Source organism: Cuculus canorus, chromosome 2 (genome assembly GCF_017976375.1).
Source record: "Cuculus canorus isolate bCucCan1 chromosome 2, bCucCan1.pri, whole genome shotgun sequence".
Lineage (NCBI taxonomy): Eukaryota > Metazoa > Chordata > Aves > Cuculiformes > Cuculidae > Cuculus > Cuculus canorus.
In genome coordinates, this window is record NC_071402.1 from 78,120,275 (window position 1) to 78,137,823 (window position 17,549).

Below are 17,549 nucleotides of genomic sequence, written 5' to 3' on the forward strand. Positions count from 1 at the left end.
ATAATGCTTTTAAACTAGAGGAGGGGAAGTTTAGACTAGATATTAGGAAGAACGTTTTTCACTGAGGGTGGTGAAATGCTGGAACAGGTTGCCCAGAAAGGTGGTAGATGCCCCGTCCCTGGAAACATCCAAAGTCAGGTTGGATGATGCTCTGAGCAACCTGATCTAGTTGAAGATGTCCCTGCTCACTGCAGGGGTGTCAGACTAGATGACCTTCACCATCCTTTCCAATCTAAACCATTAGGTGATTCTAATGCTAAATATGGATTGAAAAGAACTGCTCGGAGCTTAATTTGATTATCTTAATTCATCTGAGAGAGGACATTATTGGTACCTGCAGGAAAGAGAAAAAATTTTAGTAGGGGGAGAAGGGATAGATGACATTCTTAGTACACCAGACAGATGGGCACATGATTGCCTGGGGAACACTAAGGTCTAGGTTGAAGGTGGGAAAAATTACAGGGTTTTGTAAAATCGGTAAGTGTTAGGATAGCAAGAAGTCCCTTCCAGCTGATCCATTGCCAGCAATAGGGAAAGCGTCACAGCCCCCTCAGTCTTGGAAGTAAGTCACAGACAAATACAGTTGGAACAAAACGGATTTATTGTCCTGCTCCAAGCAGCATTTATCAGAAAGAGAGCTGCTCAACAGGAACTCCTAAACTACCCTGACCAAAAGGTTTGCTGAACTCTGCAGGGCCTTTCCTCCTGCCTCTTAAATAATTTCCCTACATTACCCACATCCCCTCCCAAATACAGAGTATGCCCCTGTTTCCCTCTTTTCCAATGACAATAATTGGGTTGATTTTCTAGCATGATCCAGTATTTATGATATGGGTACCCTGTTAATACCTGCTTTAGTTATTGATTCTGCTAAGCTAGTACTCCCCCATTCTGTTGTCCACAGTATCCTTACATTTTCCTAAAGGTATTATCACTTCAATGTCCTAAAAATATTTTTTAAATGCAATTTAGACAAAACCTGTGAGAAAGCGTTGCTTCCATTCATTCTGTTGATTTCCAGACTGTCCTGTTAGTTATGCTGTAGGTCAGGATGGGTCATTTGCACAATCAGTCTCTTTTTGTAGTCTGCAGCATCATGAAACTCCTCATGTTGTTATCTTATCAGTGTTGCCACAGGTCAGGGTTAGCCATCTGCATGCAAACCCTCATCCATAACTCAAGTGAGTTACTGTTTTTTAGAAGCAAATAAAGACAGGCTTTTCAGTTCCAAGGCTCATCTCTCTGTTTGTGTTGAAAACTGAGCCTTACAGGTCAGCAATGGAGAAAGTGTTTTTGAAAAATGCTTACTTATTGATAAGTGAGAGTTCTGACCATCATTAATAGCCTCATGCAGATGATACTGACAGATTTATCACCTCAGTGTAGCAGTTCCAAGTATATTTTATTTTCCAACAGATTGGACTTGCTTAGTCTTGCAGAAAACCACTTTCCAATTTCCTTCTTAAACACAGCTTTCCTTGGTTATACCTGCTACGAAGATCCATCACATGCAAAGATTCATCCACATCATGTTGAATAAGGAACATGCCAAGCAATGGTTTTTTGCAGCCTTTAAATATAAATTTTGTAGCCGTTGCTAATATTTTGGTGACTATGAACTACCTTCCTTAAAATTTTCTTCAACCTATTTAATTCAACTGCTGATTACCTTTTTAATTACAATCTCAGAAAACTTTATTCTTATTATTTAGAGAGCAAAGTTTAAATATTTTGATTTTCACATCCACTTTTTAGTCACCAGTTCTTTTAATCAGCTGTCCCCACTCTCCACAGGGACAGTAATCTCTACAAGGAGTTAGAATTAGTAACTTTAAAAAATTTGATGAACAAAAAACCCCAAAAATATAGTCAGTGGACATCTTTTTAGATTTCCGGAAGACTCATATTGTGCTCAACTATTTGGCAGGCCCACCTCAGCACCTGTTTAGATCTCTTTTTTTCTGCCAATTCTCTTTACCTTTTGTACAAATAGCATAAGAAATCCACAGGGTACAAATGTATTATCACTTCAGTGTCCTAAAAACTTTTTTTAAATGCAATTTAGCCAAAATTTGTGAGAAACATAGAGTTGCTTCCACCCATTTTGTTGATTCTCTCCATACTGGAAAGTAATGAATAACATGTTAAGTGATGAGTTATAGACCTTTCCTTTTTACATCTCTCAATAAAATTTATTCCATTTCATTAGTAGCAGGAAGTTGTTATATCCTGTAGGTCTGACCAATAGAAAGTTTACATAAATAGTTTCCAATTAGGGTTTCCATTTTTTTTTTTTTTTAGTTTATTTTATGTTATTCTAGTGCTTTAGTGTTTTCACTGTGGTTGATATGAGGGTTAAGTCAGCTGTATTTGTCACTGCTGGGCAAAAAAAAAAAGAATTATCTAGATACAGACACCATACCTGCTGAAACCTATGTAAGTTGTCATAACACTAGTATTGCTGCAGTGACTTAAATTTCTTCTTTCAAAGTATTTCTTCAGCTCCTGCAATATACATTTTGCTTAAGTTTCAGGACCTGAGACACAGGATAACACTAGGACCTCAACTTTGTCAAAGTCTTCCGGTCCTCGTTATTCAAGAAGGGTGAAGGCAAACCAAGTGAACTCCACCAAATAAATGCCTACAAAGAACATGTATATTCTAGAGCTCTTGTTAAATCACTGCATTCTAGAGCTTTCAGATGGGCAGTATTTGGCATAAGATCTTAGTCTCAAAAAATACCTAGTCTAGAATGCTCTAATTACTGCATACAATTTTCCAAAATACACAGTCCACAAAGGAGGTCCCATCAGAGTCCAATATTCTGATCAGGTTCTTTTAGATATTCTGTGAGTGGAGGGTGTAGTGTTTAATATCAGATTTACTTGTTTGAAGACTTTGGGTGTTACACGGGATTTTTAATTCAACAGAATGATGCAAAACATAGTGAAATCACAATCCAAATGTAATTTGTATTTAGCAAAAAGCAGCAATTGCAATACGCAGTTCAATCACAACACCAATATGGTCCCCATTACCAGGCTCTATAATATACTCACTGTCAGGACACTGGGTGTCCTTAGTTGCTGGGAAGCAGCTTGTGCCCTTTGTTGTCTTTGAAATTCTTCTATTAGTTTCTTTGTTTTCATGCTCTATGTTGGGCTGAGCAGGGTATTAGCAACACCTATGCTGCTCTAGCTAACTCAAGGAGACATTCACACTGGTATAACGATTTCAAGGAGAAACATTTACGCCACCAGTTGATTCACTGAGTTGTTCTTAGCTGTTTGTCTAAAACCAAGGCCTCCCCCGGTCCCATTTATGTTGAGTCCCAGTCAGCTTCTGTGCAGCAGCTGTGGTCAGTCATACTCTGTATTATCCCCTGAGCTTCATGAGCACGGGGTCATCATCCTCTCATTGTAGGGTTTTTTTTTTCAGGCAGTCATATTCTACCCGTAGAGTTCAGTCAGTCACATTTCTTCACATACACATTTCTTGTACCTCTGCTTACTTTAATAAAGACTTTTTTGCTAACATTATAATGATATTGTGAATTATATAAAATTTTGCTTGCTTAGGGTACTGTAATATTACCTCTTGTGAAAAGGCTGTAGCTTGGCTGTGGGAGGAAAGCTGCCTGTTAGCTTTGTTCCAGCTGCTCTGCTCTGGACTGGATTGGATTGGATCGGATTGGAACCTCTGCAAAAGGAGGAGATAGTATCTTGCTTGAGATCAGCAGCGCACAGATAACTGCAGGATGTTTTGAGGGTACAGACTGAGGAAAAAGGGAGAGAAGAAATAGCAGACAGTGTCATCTCAGGTAAGATGGCCACATAGCACTAGCAGAGGTTTGAATACCTTATACAGACTTGTTTGTTCAGTTCCTATAACATTCCCTCCAGTGCAGCTCACATACGCTTTTATTCTAATATACGAGAACCTACTCAGTTCCTTCCACAGACCGTTTCCAAAAATTTTAGAGTGACTGAGTAGGCAATTACTCCTTCATCTTTCTATTCTCAAGTTATATGTTCTCTGACCTAGCAGCATGCCCAGTCCTCAAGAAAAGACCAGACTGATTTTGGAAAATTATATCAAAGCTGATGAGTACGTAAAAGCAAGCCTACAACATCATACTGAACACTCCAAGAATCATCTCTAGTGTCTGTGGGGTTGTCTCCTGTGTCTACCATTAACTTTCTTTGAACTCTACGTGGATCAGTTTCTCAAGGCTTTCATTTTTGAAGCTTCCTTTCTCTGGATGGATTTTTGCTTTGCAGCTTCAGAAAAAGACATGGAGCATTTCTAGTAATTTCTAGCTCCTTCTTTATACAACACTAGGCACTTCTAGATAAAACAATGCATTGGTAACGATTCAGTGAAGATCTATAACCACTCAAAGTATTTCTGAGTCAGTAAACCTCACCACATCACACAAAGAAAACCATTCTTTGACATTGCATTCAGCCCTCAATACTTCATTTGAAATTCAAAGGATTTTTCACCTGCTGTGTTCATCAGCATTTCCCAAGTCTTATAGAATCAAATCAGTTTTGATTATACATTTTGGATTATGAATATAGTTTATAGCTTTTTCCACAGAAACTACACACTTCTGTACTATAAAGCCTTGAGTGTCATCTTTTGAGAACACAGATGGTAAATTTTAAAAATGCTCCATTTTTACTAGTTTTAGCTATGTGGCCAAATTGTTGCTGTCATGCCTATTAATCAAGAACTGCACTGTACAAATACACAAGGATTAGTACAGATGAAATTTTTGCTTTATGGTTAATTTTGCTTCAGATTGTGCAAATGACAACTACACAGTATGTATCACTGTTTAAGTGATCCTAGGGAGCTGATAGAATTCCATCCTTAGGGAAGGGAATTAGATGATAGACTGATTTATTTTGTGGTTAGTCACTCAGCATACTGCTTTCAGTGCATCCCTATCAAAAAAATGCAAAATCCAACTATGATGAAATGGTATGTTTTACATCGACACAAAGGGAAGAGACATTTCATAAAACTGCAAGCTCTAAGTGCCACCTGATGAGGCAGGAAGGGGACTAAGATTCAGTCTGTCTGCAAACAATCCTGAAAAAAAGACAGGCACTGTATTAGAAAGCCAAGACTATGTTAACTTTTTTTTCTTTTCATTTTAATAAACTTCCACTTGTACAAAAGCTTCATTAGTTGCAGAGATGATTTCTAAAGGGACATGAATACCACATACACCAGCAGAAGAAAGCCATAAAATAACACCTGGAACTTCAAATCCCACTAAGGTACCTTTTCAAAGCAGCCCAATAGATGCATCCTCCACAAAAAGGATAGGTAATAAAACTAGAAGGAAAAAAAAAAAAGAAAATATGTAACAGAAAATCACAAGATGTAATACAGCTATATTTTGCTACTTTTGTATGAAAATTGTGAATTCCTGCATGCACATGCTGCAGCAATAAACAAAAATTTGAAATAACCCACACAAAGGTATTGATAAACTAAAAGCAGGAATTTAATGGACCAATTCAAGGTATCTTGTTGTCTTCAGAATTCTTTGGGATTTATTTAAGACAAAGTTAACTGATAGTGCTAATGATCTAAAATTTAAACATTGTAAAAAAAAGGCTTTTTCCTTTGTGAAACACAAAACCTGCCCATTTACTGATTTTGATATAAAAATGTATTTTTTTAATTCTATCTTCTAGACTAGATACAAAGAAGTTTTAAAAAGTTTCAGAAATAAAACACAAATAATTTTCTAAGTAAGCGAGGAGCTGTATTTGCATAGATATCCAAAGCTCTATATAAGCTGGGTAAAATAGTTTTTGCATTAGAGACATTAATGTTTGTAATTTTTTTCTTGTTCACTGAATTGTTTTACTTATTAGAAATTGTTTCATTCAGAATTAACTCAATGATTACATAGTACAATTTTTTTTCCAGAAATCAAAGTGCATCTTCAGAATAAGTTGTTATAGATAGATATATTACACATACGTATAGTTACTGCTGAAAGACCTAAGAGATGATCTATATTATAACACTTCCCTTCAAGAAGAAAATGCTCTTATTTAGGAAAAAGATGACTGATATTGTAGATTCTGACACTTCAAGTACTTCATCTCAGGACAAATGAGCTAGACCATCTCTCAGATGTCCCTTCTACAAGTATTTGCCAATAATGTTACCAGCAATAAAACTTCAATGAATTTTTCATACAAATTTGATTTTTTACTTTTGCTTATATAGTAAGTAGACCTGAAACCTGAATATTAAACTGAATCGAGGAATGAGTAGACAAATACATAAATCTTATATACAGAAATGCTGTCCAAATATTTATTCATTTATTTGTCTTATTCATAGACTCTCTTCTACACCATGAACCAAAGTTTTTCTCAATCCCAGCTATTAAAGACATGGATTGACATCTGTATGAACAACAGTAATTTTTACTGACATTTTACTTGTCCTGGCAGCATTTTTGCATTACAACATCAGGAAATACATTACACATTCAGCAAGATTTCTATATTTTACAATAATATTTACTGATTTCTGATTTATTATGTTCCATGCTTCTACAAATCTCCTATTAAGTGCATTATATGCACAGGAAACTTACAGTTTATTTGTTTCATTAGTTTGATAGATAGTTCAGTGGCAGTATTCCACTAAATGATAGAATAGGATGTGTCAATGCCAAATTGTTAGACTGGAAACAAGCCTGAAGACGCCTAGAGAGAATCTACTGCATTACATCTGGGTAATTGCTCTGTTGAGAAGAGCTATTTGACATCCCTTTGATGGAATGGTTGCTGAAAACAGCTCAAAATTATTCAGCAGAACACCAACCAACCCTCCATGGGACAGGGCTTTTTGTTTATTACTCTGCAGACATGAGAAAAGAAGCTACAGTTTCCCTGGTGGCATACATGGCATGCAGAAAAGAAGAAATCAACTTGATATAAATCTTGTATATCTGTACAACAGAGATATCTATCTTGGCACAGGCATGGTTAATTTTACATGCAATAAGAACTTGTAAGAAGGAGGCAGAATGGACTCTGAACAGAACACTCATGCCCTGCCAGCACTACCATTTACCATAATGTTATTGATCTTGTTCATTCTAAAGCTTACCGGCAAAGAGGATTTCTGAGATGAGAGTCTTCTGCTTATTCAGTAATGTTGATAACACCTTAAGGAATTAAAATGGAAGAATTAAAAATTCAGGTACCTCAGAGTCTATCTTGGAGATGGCAGAGCAAACGGAAGGACGAAAAAGTCTTAGGCTCCAAATACCTGACAACAAGTAAATGGAGTCTTGGAGCCAAAGTGTGTGGCTCAGGCAGGACATTTGAGCTGACAAATGTGTATTCTTAATCCACTAGAAACAACAATTAATCCGTAATCAGACTGAGCTGTCACAAAAATAGGGGTGGCTCCAATAACTGTAAGCATTTACAACACTGATGACCTTATTACAGAGCACTGGGGCAGTTCTCAAACCATATTTAATAAACGTTACAAAAAACTTCTTAACTCACACGAGTGTTGCTAGTCATTTAGCTTTCTGAGCTGCCTACCTCAATGGCAATGAAAGCACGTGAAGGAAAAATTGCTTGCTTTTGTTGCTTCATGGCACATAAACACCTTTCCTGAAAAAGTCATAGCTGAAGCCAAATAGAACACAGGAGTATCATAGAACCATAGAATGCTTTGGGCTAGAAGGCACATTTAAAGGTCATCTAGTCCAATGCCACTGCAATGAGCTTCAACTAGATCAGGTTGTTAGAAGGCCCGATCCAACCTGACCTTGAATATTTCCAAAGACAAGCAGTTAACTATTAATTTTGAAATATAAAATGCAGAACAACTAAGCATGTTGAACAATCAGCTCAAAAGTTATCTTTAGATTTGGTAAGGTATCAAGTAGAAGGAATGTTATGAAGATGACTATCATAATTATGGGTTTTTTTTGCGACCTCTTGTAAGGTTTACAACACAAGGATGGGATACAGCCTGTCAACTGGCATCCAGCTTTCCAGGTTTCCTTGTGTACTTTCTATTATTTTCATCAGAGTAGCAATTGAAGACTTTATCAGTGTAAGTACAGCCAAGCACCAAAACAACTCCTTAGTTTTCCTATCTATGGTGCATCTATACACGTTCTCTATCTCGGCAACGAGGACATTCATTACAGAGGCACTTACACCTAGCAATTTCCACAAGGTATTTTTGAGTTATTGTTAAGACAGAGTTGGATTCCCTGAATCAGACATAGGCTGTGACTAGGAGTATATTTCAACAAACGAACTGCCCAGGGTTTAGTGTGATAGCAAATAAGGGAAGAACATGGAGAAAAAGGGATATTGTCCTATGCAGGAAATAGAGAAAGAAAAGCATTGACTAAGTAGGAGACATCATAATTAAATCTCAAAAAATAAACAGGAAATTATGATAATCCAGTTCCTCTGGGTATTACTAGTGAAGGGTAAAACAATTTAAGACACAGATCTACATTACCACAAGCTATATCTATATCTTCATTATGCTTCATTATCCAGTCATACCTCAAGATCTACTCACCAGCAATATATACTGTTCAACAGGCAATTCCTCAGGGGAACATGTTATTCCCTATGGACATTAGGGCCTTAGGATGTGTCTCAAGATCCCTCATGTGTTATTAACTGGAAATACTTTGCCATCACGTCTTGATGTATTTTATCTGCAATCTGTTCATATCTATTCCAAACTGAGGTTAAGGTGGGCATTAACTGCTTCTCTTTGTGAAGTGTAAATGCAAAAGGATATTTTCTGAAACTGAAAGTGATGTCATAAGCTTCATTATCTGAACTGTGGAAGCTATTAGGGCTTGAAGTGTTACATTTACAGCAGCAGCAATACACATTGGGAAATCATAAAAGATTTTATAACAGTGTTGCATAATGGAATGTGATTAGTAACCAATGTGAGACAACAAGCATAAAAGAGTAGTAGCATCTGAACCTCATACAATTTCCATATGAAGAAAACCCTTTCCCACATTCTTCAGTACGTCGCCACACCACAAAAAGGTGGTGGTTACACTTCAGAAATAGCTTTCAAAATCTTCTTAAACTCTTTTAGGACTGATTGTCATTAAACTGTAGCCTAATATTACATTGACTGCTTGCAATGCATTTGAATATTATATTGATGGAAGTCTGAAATGGTCAATGCTGTGGCTCACTCTCATTCAAAATATTGACTGACATAGATAGTAAAGTTGAAATAATAGTTGGTCTTCCAGTATATAGGCTTTCCAAGCTATCTAGTAACAAATACCACCTACTTGCACATGCTCTGCACATTAGAGCAAATAAGTGAATGACAAGTTCAAAAGGTGTCACTCCATTCTTTTAAGATTTGTGAATGACCAGAATCAATGTTACTGAAAAAGTTCCATACAGAAAAAATAGGCAGCATAGTGGCAATAAAATTTAGCAGCTGTGTATTTCAAGCAGAGGCCTCATTCTTCTCTGAAGAAACGTCTTAAGAAATTGTTGGAATACAACTGTAGTCTTCTCTCAGTAGAGTATATCCTACCGTTAGGAAGTCAGGCAAAACATGCACCCTGATCAGCAGCAGAGATCAATGGAAGAATTTTCACATTGTCCTAGGATGTAACATTTTCTGCCACGTCGCTGTCCTTCATCTTTCTCCCTCATGGGTTGAAATTTGTCTGCGGCATGTTTGAGGTTTTTTTGAATCGGCATGTGATGTAAAAGCATGTGTATCCATATGAAGTGATTCAGTATTTTATCTCAGTCTTCCATATTTCATTCTCTGTATTAAGCCTTCAGTTAAAAATTAATATATAAAATATTTTAAAAGTTTACTTTTTTTACTTTTTTTTTCATGATATATTGAGCAACTTCTGCCAAACTTGTGGCTTTAGTAAGAAATTTAGATTTAATGTGAGCTGAAAGAGACAGAGGTGGAAAGAGGGGAAAAAAAGTTAAGAAAGGAGAGAATTAGCTGATTTCAGCTACAGAGCTTTTTGTTCCATGTATTTGCTTTAATATTAATCTCAGTTTGGAAAAAGTCTTTAAAATATTACTAATTCAAGAGATCACAAGTCTCTTGACCAAAGTTTCCATGCCTCAGCTGTCAGCAAAAAGGAAACTCTCTCTTATTTGATGAATCAGCAGCACACTAACAAACAGACAGCATTGCCTAGCAATACAGTAGGCAGAACTGTCTTTTCTTGAAATGTAAAACCTTTTTTTGTCTTAAAATAAAGTAGTAGCAGTGGAAGTAAAACTCACATAGTCATAAAAATATTATTTGGAAAGCACCTCTACAGTCTCCAATCCAGCCTCCTGCTCAAAATTGGAGTATTAACAAGGCAGGTCAGATGTGGCTTTATATAGCAGTCTCAAAAAACTCAAAGATCAAGATACAACTACCTGTTCAACTGCAGCACTACTTTACTGTGGGGCCAGGTGGAGATTTGTTAACTGAAAACAATAAAGATATTATTGCCTTAGTAGGCAAGAAACTGTGGGACACAGAGGGGAGGAGACCGTGGGCCCCAGATTGTTGCTAAGAGCTGTAGATAATTGTTCTAAAAACAGACTATTCAAGGATGGGAAACAAGAAAGCATAACCGAGCTATTTGGGCAAGTGGAAAATCACTGCCTCAGTGAAGCAGGGGTATAAAAGGGATTGCTTTTGCTTAATAAGGTCTTCTATCCTGACTTGGAGTCCGTGCCTCAATACGCCACACTCTACTAGTGTAAATGTTTTCTCTTAATGTCCAAAATGAACATTCCAAGGTGAAAGTTGAGGCTTTATTCTCTTGCTTATCATCTGCCACTGAAGAGTATCCATCACCTTTGTGACACCTTCAAGCATCTGTAGGCCACCCTTCTAGGCTCCTCTTCACTAGACCAAACAAGCCCACTTTCCTCAACCACTCCTCATGGGACATACGTAACCCAAATCATTGTAGTAGCCCTCTAATGGGCCCTCTCCAGCTACTCAACATTATTCTTGAAGCAGGCAGCCAAATCTGGACACAGGAACCCTCATGTGTCTTCACCAGTGCCAAATAGAAAAGAGTACCTTCCTTCAAATCCATTTGCCATGATCACCCCCAGGAACTCCAGTGTGTGGTTTGCCTTCTTTAAGATGAGAATACATTGCCGATTCATAATCAGCCTGGCATCTGCTAGGATGTTAAAGTCTTTTTGAACAGCACTGTTTCTCAGACAGTCAGTTCAGAGCCTGTAATGCATGCATTATTCTACAGTCCCTTGCATTTCGGCTGTGCTGAAACTCATTGGCTTTTGTTGGCACAACCTTCGAGTTTCCATGGGTCTTTCTGGATTGAAGTTTGGTATGTTAGTCATATCCCCTATTTGTTGTCACCCATGGATCTGATAAAGGTTCAGTATGTCTCATGATTCAGGTCAGTGATGAAGATATTCAGTAACTTGGTCCTCAGTATTGACTCTACTTCTTATCAGCAACCAAATAGATGTTCATCCATTGATTGCTACATTTTAAGCATGGACATCCAGCCAATGTTCAGTCCTCTTAATTATCTGTATTTCCAGTCTATATTTCATGAGCTTCCAAGTGAAAATATTGTGGCAGATGGTGCAAAAATTCTAACTAAAATTAACGAATATTGCATGCACCACTCTTTCTGCTTCCCCTTCCTCATTGCATTGTAGGAAGCAATTAAGTCAAGCATGATTTAGCCTTCATAAATCCATGCTGACTATTCCTGACTATCTGTTTGCCCAGACAGACAAAATTTAGACAGATATTAACAGGATGTGAAACTTCTTCATGCAGAAACTTACTAAAATCAAGATGAATTTTCCACTCGTAGCCAAAGAGTGGACAATCCAGACAGGTTCTAAACTGTAAGCAGAGATAATTAAACCATGAAATCTGTAATGGACTTTTGGGATGTGGCTATTAATATAGGATTGTTAAAATGTATAGCACCTGAGAGAATGCTTTAATGCTAATTAAGTTTTATAGCACACCATAATTCTAATGACTCATAGCTCAGTTATAAGAAGGAAGAACATTTGCTCGCATAGGCACTTACTCATGCTAACTCCATCCCTCAGCTTACAGTCAGAAATCATTTACTACTACAATTAATTATAAGCTCAATACTACTTTTTCCACCTTAAAACTTTCTTTTAAAACCCAGTTTCACACATATGGCTGTATGGAAGAAAAGTTTTTTTCCAGACAAACAACGTATCTGCAATCCCCAGATCAAGTTATGTCATACGGTTACACTCATATTCTCCTGCATGAAAAGCTATTTTTGTCTTCAGCCAGGTGGTCTGCCCTAAAAGGCTACCATTTCTCCTATAACAGTGAAGTTAATGAGCAACAATTAGAAAGCAGATGTTCAAGTACAGCTTTACTAAGCTTCCTGAATTTGAAGGCAGAAGTTGCTAGCTTATACTGCTCCATGGACTGTTCCAGAGATTTTGCTCTGATTTCACAGCACAGGGCCTGGAACATCTTCATTTTTAGCACTGCTCCACAGTGACTATGGTCAGAATTACATCATAGGACAAGGTGATCTCCCTGATAACCGCAGATATTGAGTCCTTTTCCAAACAACTTAGCTATTACTCTGATCATGCACATACTTCTCTACAGTCCATTGGTATAGCTCTCTGGTAGCTCACAAAGGAGTTAGCGTTTTGCTGTTTGTAGACGTAAATAAAACCTGGGGATGACAACTTTCAAATAAGGGTGACAGCTATCAGAACAGAAACAAAAAGCAAGATGAGAAAGAATAGAACAAAAGACAGCAGTGCAGGAGAGCTACATTTGTGTAAAACCAATACCTTCTTTTACTAAGGTGAAACAAAACTGTTGAAATTAAATCTATATTTTTCTTACTACAGAATAGCAGCAGAGATGCAATGTACTGTAAGCAGATGATGAAAAGGAGAAGCGTGCATCAAATCTTCAGCAGAGAGTTAAGATCCCTTAGTCTTCAGGTATAAGAAAAATAGGTTTAACTGACTATGTGGCAGGGTCACCCAGGTCACCCAGGTTGGAATACACACCACAACAGAAACAGAAACAGAAGCAGAACAGCATGCCATGTTGCAGAAGGATAACATTAAGATAACAAAGGGCCTAATGGCAGAAGCTTTGTTCTGACAATTTTTTGCTTAAATCATTTTAAGTATTTCAGACCTCTTCCTTGGTTGGCAGAGGAAAGAAACCACAGGAATGGTGACCAGAGCAATTCCCAACACTAACAGAAAGCATTACAGACTGGATACTATTAGCTAAGGGAAACAGGAAGACATTGTATTTCAGAAGCATTTGTCCATTTGATCTTCTAGGATGTATCAAACTAAGTCACCACAGAATGTTTAATTTTCTTTTTTTTTAATGATTTACGAGGAGAGATTTATGTGTCAAAATATGATAGTTTCTTTAAAAAGAAATCCATAAATTCATTCATTTTTGTAAATATATGCTTTCACTAAGCAAAACTTTGGCATTTCAAGACTCATTACAAAATGTTCCTGTGGACAGGTTGCCAGAAGGGAAAAAAAAAAAAAAAGAAAGGAAAATACAAAGATAAAAAGCAGTGTAAAAGGAGCAGAAGAATGAAGAGTGACAAATAAAGTAAAAGATGTGATGAAAATGTTCAAGGCAGAAAATAGTCCAGAGTTAGAAAAAGTCTTTCAAATATTTGTGTGGTTTTAAAAGACAAGGAAATGAAAACACAACTGAAAAAAAGTGAAGGCCAAACAGGAATGTTTCACTATTTGTAGGTAGAAAGAAGCAGTCTCAAGCAAAGAGCTGTATGCCACGTCATTCTGAATAGCTGAAACACACATAACTGTTTAAATTCTGTCATCAGATTAAAGTAAAGTTGACTCAAGCACAAAATACTACATCAATTGTTAGTCTGACAATTGTTTATTCATTTAGATTTATGTGTTACCTTTAGCAGAGGCTCCAAATTACACTGGGAAATAGGAAAGATAACAGAAGTTACCATTAAAAATTCAACTATGATGGTAAAATATTTACAAATTTAGACGGTAATAATGCAATCAATTGCTTTACTGATGCTAGCACACACACATTTGATATAATTGCCACCACTTACATGACCTATCAGCATTAGTCTACTAAATTTTCTAACAATCAGGTAATAAAAAGACACTGTTCAAATAAGTACTTTCATTTCAAATTTTCAAACAGAAAAGGACATAAATAGATAGTCTGGATCAGATTCTCAAACTGACCATATGCTTTTGGATATCGTTTTCTCCAGATGATTGAGACAAGATCCCACTTCCTCATTTCAATCTCTTCTCTCCTATCTCATGACTGTCTCCAAAAACTGAAGAGATTGGTGGTAAAAACTTTAACGAGCAAAAATATATAATTTTCCTTCAGTTTCCTGTATACCTTCTAACAGAAGAAGTATATTCCGTTGTAACAGAGTTTGGAAAATGGTGCTTACCCTGAGTTTTGTGGAAGAGATAAGACCATTACTTCCTAGATGCCATCATGTCAATTACCACCTCTTCCACCACACTGTTCTACCCTGCTCTTCCACCTCTTACATGTGACCATGACACATAAGTACATTTTTTATCACCTTCCTTTTGATTATATTTGAACAATTTCCTACAGTAATACCTCTCAAGTACACTACAGCACAAATTCGCTCTACTGGTAATTGAGAAGAATTGTTGTTTAATAACAGGCATGCTTTTTTCAGAGTGACTGCAAGGACTACCTGCAGAGGTTTATAGTTTTTATCTCAGAAATGTGCTCTGTTCAGACTAGCTCTTGTCATATTTCATTACCATACAAAAGACTTGTGCATTCATCTGGAAAAATCACTTTATAAATATCCATTTAGGATTACTTAAACTTACAGATTCATGATAAGGATGAATGACATAAGAATCTAGATTGTTTAATCCTCTGTTCTGATATTAAGCCATCACAAGAAAATGTTACTACTCGAGCTACCAAAATTCATATGTCTAACTATTTTTAGATACTATTGAGGTCAGATGGACCAGGAAAAGTTATTTGTATTAGTCACTTAGTAGAATTCTTTTTACTCTACATGTAGGTTCCTTATACTCATTTCCGCTTTTCTTCATTGTAAGAAGCCATTTTTTTCTACAAATTAAAAGACAAAAAATAAGATGTTTTAGACACACAGAACAGGAACAGTGTTTTTAACGATGTTTTGTTTTGTTTTTTTTTATTTTTTACTACAAATACCTGTTCTGTTAATATTTTCATTAAGGACACTCTTAAAGATAGTTTTCCCATAAAAAAAAAAAAAAAGGAGTTTTAACACTTATGTAGAAGGTTATACATTTCTTTCATCGAAAGAAAGTTACAGATGAAGATTATGAATGCCTTTTACATAACTGTCCATACTTCCTACTGTTTGTAAGCTCCTAGCTGGAGTATTGTGCCCAGTTCTGTGAATCATATGGAAAAATATGGGCACATTGTAAACTTATCACAAAAAGCAAAAACATTATATGAAGTAAATATCTTCTATACTCAATGAAACAGGGTGTATTCAAGATTAGATGTTAATTTTTGAGGATTTTGCGTAAATTTATATACACATACTAACAACAGTAAAGAATGTGGAGCACTGAAATAAGATCCTCGGTTTCACATAACTGTCTCCAAATGCTAGAGCTTTTAAAACATTAGTTAATATCCACCAGAAGTATTGAAGTAGTTGACATTTTTTTAAAGAACCTACTGGACAGGGCAGTTATTATTCATTTTTTGCTTTGTTGTCTCCATAAAAGAACAAGAAGCTTTCTTTTATGTGGTTTTCAATTTCACAGCATCAATTGATCTCTCAGTTCACCTCAGAGATTAGTTGGTGACTCCAAAGCCATCTAAAAACAAACAAAGAAAGAAACAAATAAATAAATGAATGAATGAATAAATAAAACTATATCAAGCATAGTTACCCAGACAAAGAAGCCCAGTTTTCCAAAGGTGACCATTTTAAAGTGTTAGAACATAGTAGAAAGACTATCATCAAGTTAATCAAATGATCCCTTACTTTAAGAAAACCAGCTTACACTCTAAGCAGGTCTATCCCAAAGAGTCACTAGTGCTTCTGGATGTGCACATCAAAGAATCACCTTCACAAAGTAATCAAACACTACCCTAGGATTTATTATTCCATCTATAGTTTAATTCATATGTCTTATTACAAAGTGATAAGCTTCTGCTTGGTAATATGCACCTTAAGAGCTCAAACTTTACACTTTTACACTTTTAAGTTCCATCCTTCATATTATTGCAATACTTCCTAAGATTTACTTCCTTCTGTATGAAATTCTAACTTCTTAATATACCCTCTTTTCCTGCCAAGAGAGTAAAGCAAGTATTAAATAAAATTATTCCCAGAATGATCATTGACAATTTCACTAACCTCTTCTTTCAATTCTGTTACTTTCAGTTTCAACTCAACTTGTTATCTCTATTGTGGTCAGTTATCTCTATTGTGGTTGTCAGTTATCTCTATTGTGGTTGTTATCTCTGTTGTGGTCAGTTCAGTGCCCATTTTATGGTAAATCTGAGGAGTCTATAGTCAAATATTATTTTGGAAGCTTCAAAGTCACCTGTGGTACACTATTAATTTATAGCACTCACTTGAATGAGGAAAGAAAACAGTAAAGTTTAATTGTTCATAGATTATTGTAATTTATCACAAGTTTCTTAATTTCATACATGCCACATGCTTATTTCAGTGTTCTGTATGAAAAAAAATACTACAGAAGCAAAGCTGACATGGCTTCTTTAAAGATCCTCACAATATATTTATGATTATCTGAGGAAAATCTAGTTATTCTGCTGATAACAATGGCTAAAAACATCTGAGGTAGTAGCAAGTAATATGAGACCAGTCACCTTTTGGGAAGATGACAAAAGAAATAGACAAAATTAAGTCTGAAATAATTCTTTCAGTGTATATTCACTAAGTTCTACATACATTGCATAAAATGATAATTCATACTTTAGAAAATAATTTTGGTAGCTATAATTCCTACTGAGAAAAAATCTGTTACACCTTAAGACTAGTTGCAAAAGGGCACTTAGGTAGCTATCAGTAGCTCAGTCATTTCACTGCTGGAGAAGAGGATTTGATTTTTTATCATTCTAAATTTTTTATCCAGTCTCTAGTCAGTGTTAACAGGGCAATATATTCATGTACCTTACACTTAATTATCTCAAATTACGCATCAGTATTATGAAGCAAACACTACACAATTTTAATATGTGTACATAATCAGAAAAATCTCCAAAAAAAATTAGGTGTTGTTGTACATCATATAAAAAGAAGGAACTAGTCATTACTCTCATTTCTATAGCTCTATCAGATACAACTCAGCAAGTCTAGTGTAATGTTGACACTAAGTGTGACTCCACTCTCTATCTGTGCATGTTATTTTCGTCACACAATGAAGGAGAAAGA

The 17,549-nt window shown here is 36.1% G+C and overlaps 2 long non-coding RNA genes across 2 annotated transcripts in view; both read right to left on the bottom strand.

Annotated features, from left to right (window-relative positions):
- Positions 1–3,647: 3,647 nt before the first annotated feature.
- On the bottom strand, positions 3,648–7,192 carry LOC128851113 (uncharacterized). Its single transcript, XR_008448367.1, has 3 exons — positions 7,154–7,192; positions 5,297–5,350; positions 3,648–3,776 (listed from the first exon to the last, which is right to left on the bottom strand). It is a non-coding gene; the product is annotated as an uncharacterized LOC128851113 (long non-coding RNA).
- Positions 7,193–14,028: 6,836 nt separating this feature from the next.
- The window catches only part of LOC128851341 (uncharacterized), a 39,437-nt gene continuing 35,916 nt past the window's right edge, over positions 14,029–17,549 (bottom strand). Inside the window, exon 3 of the long non-coding RNA XR_008448693.1 lies at positions 14,029–15,960. This is a non-coding gene — a long non-coding RNA (uncharacterized LOC128851341). The remainder of the gene's footprint in view (positions 15,961–17,549) is intronic.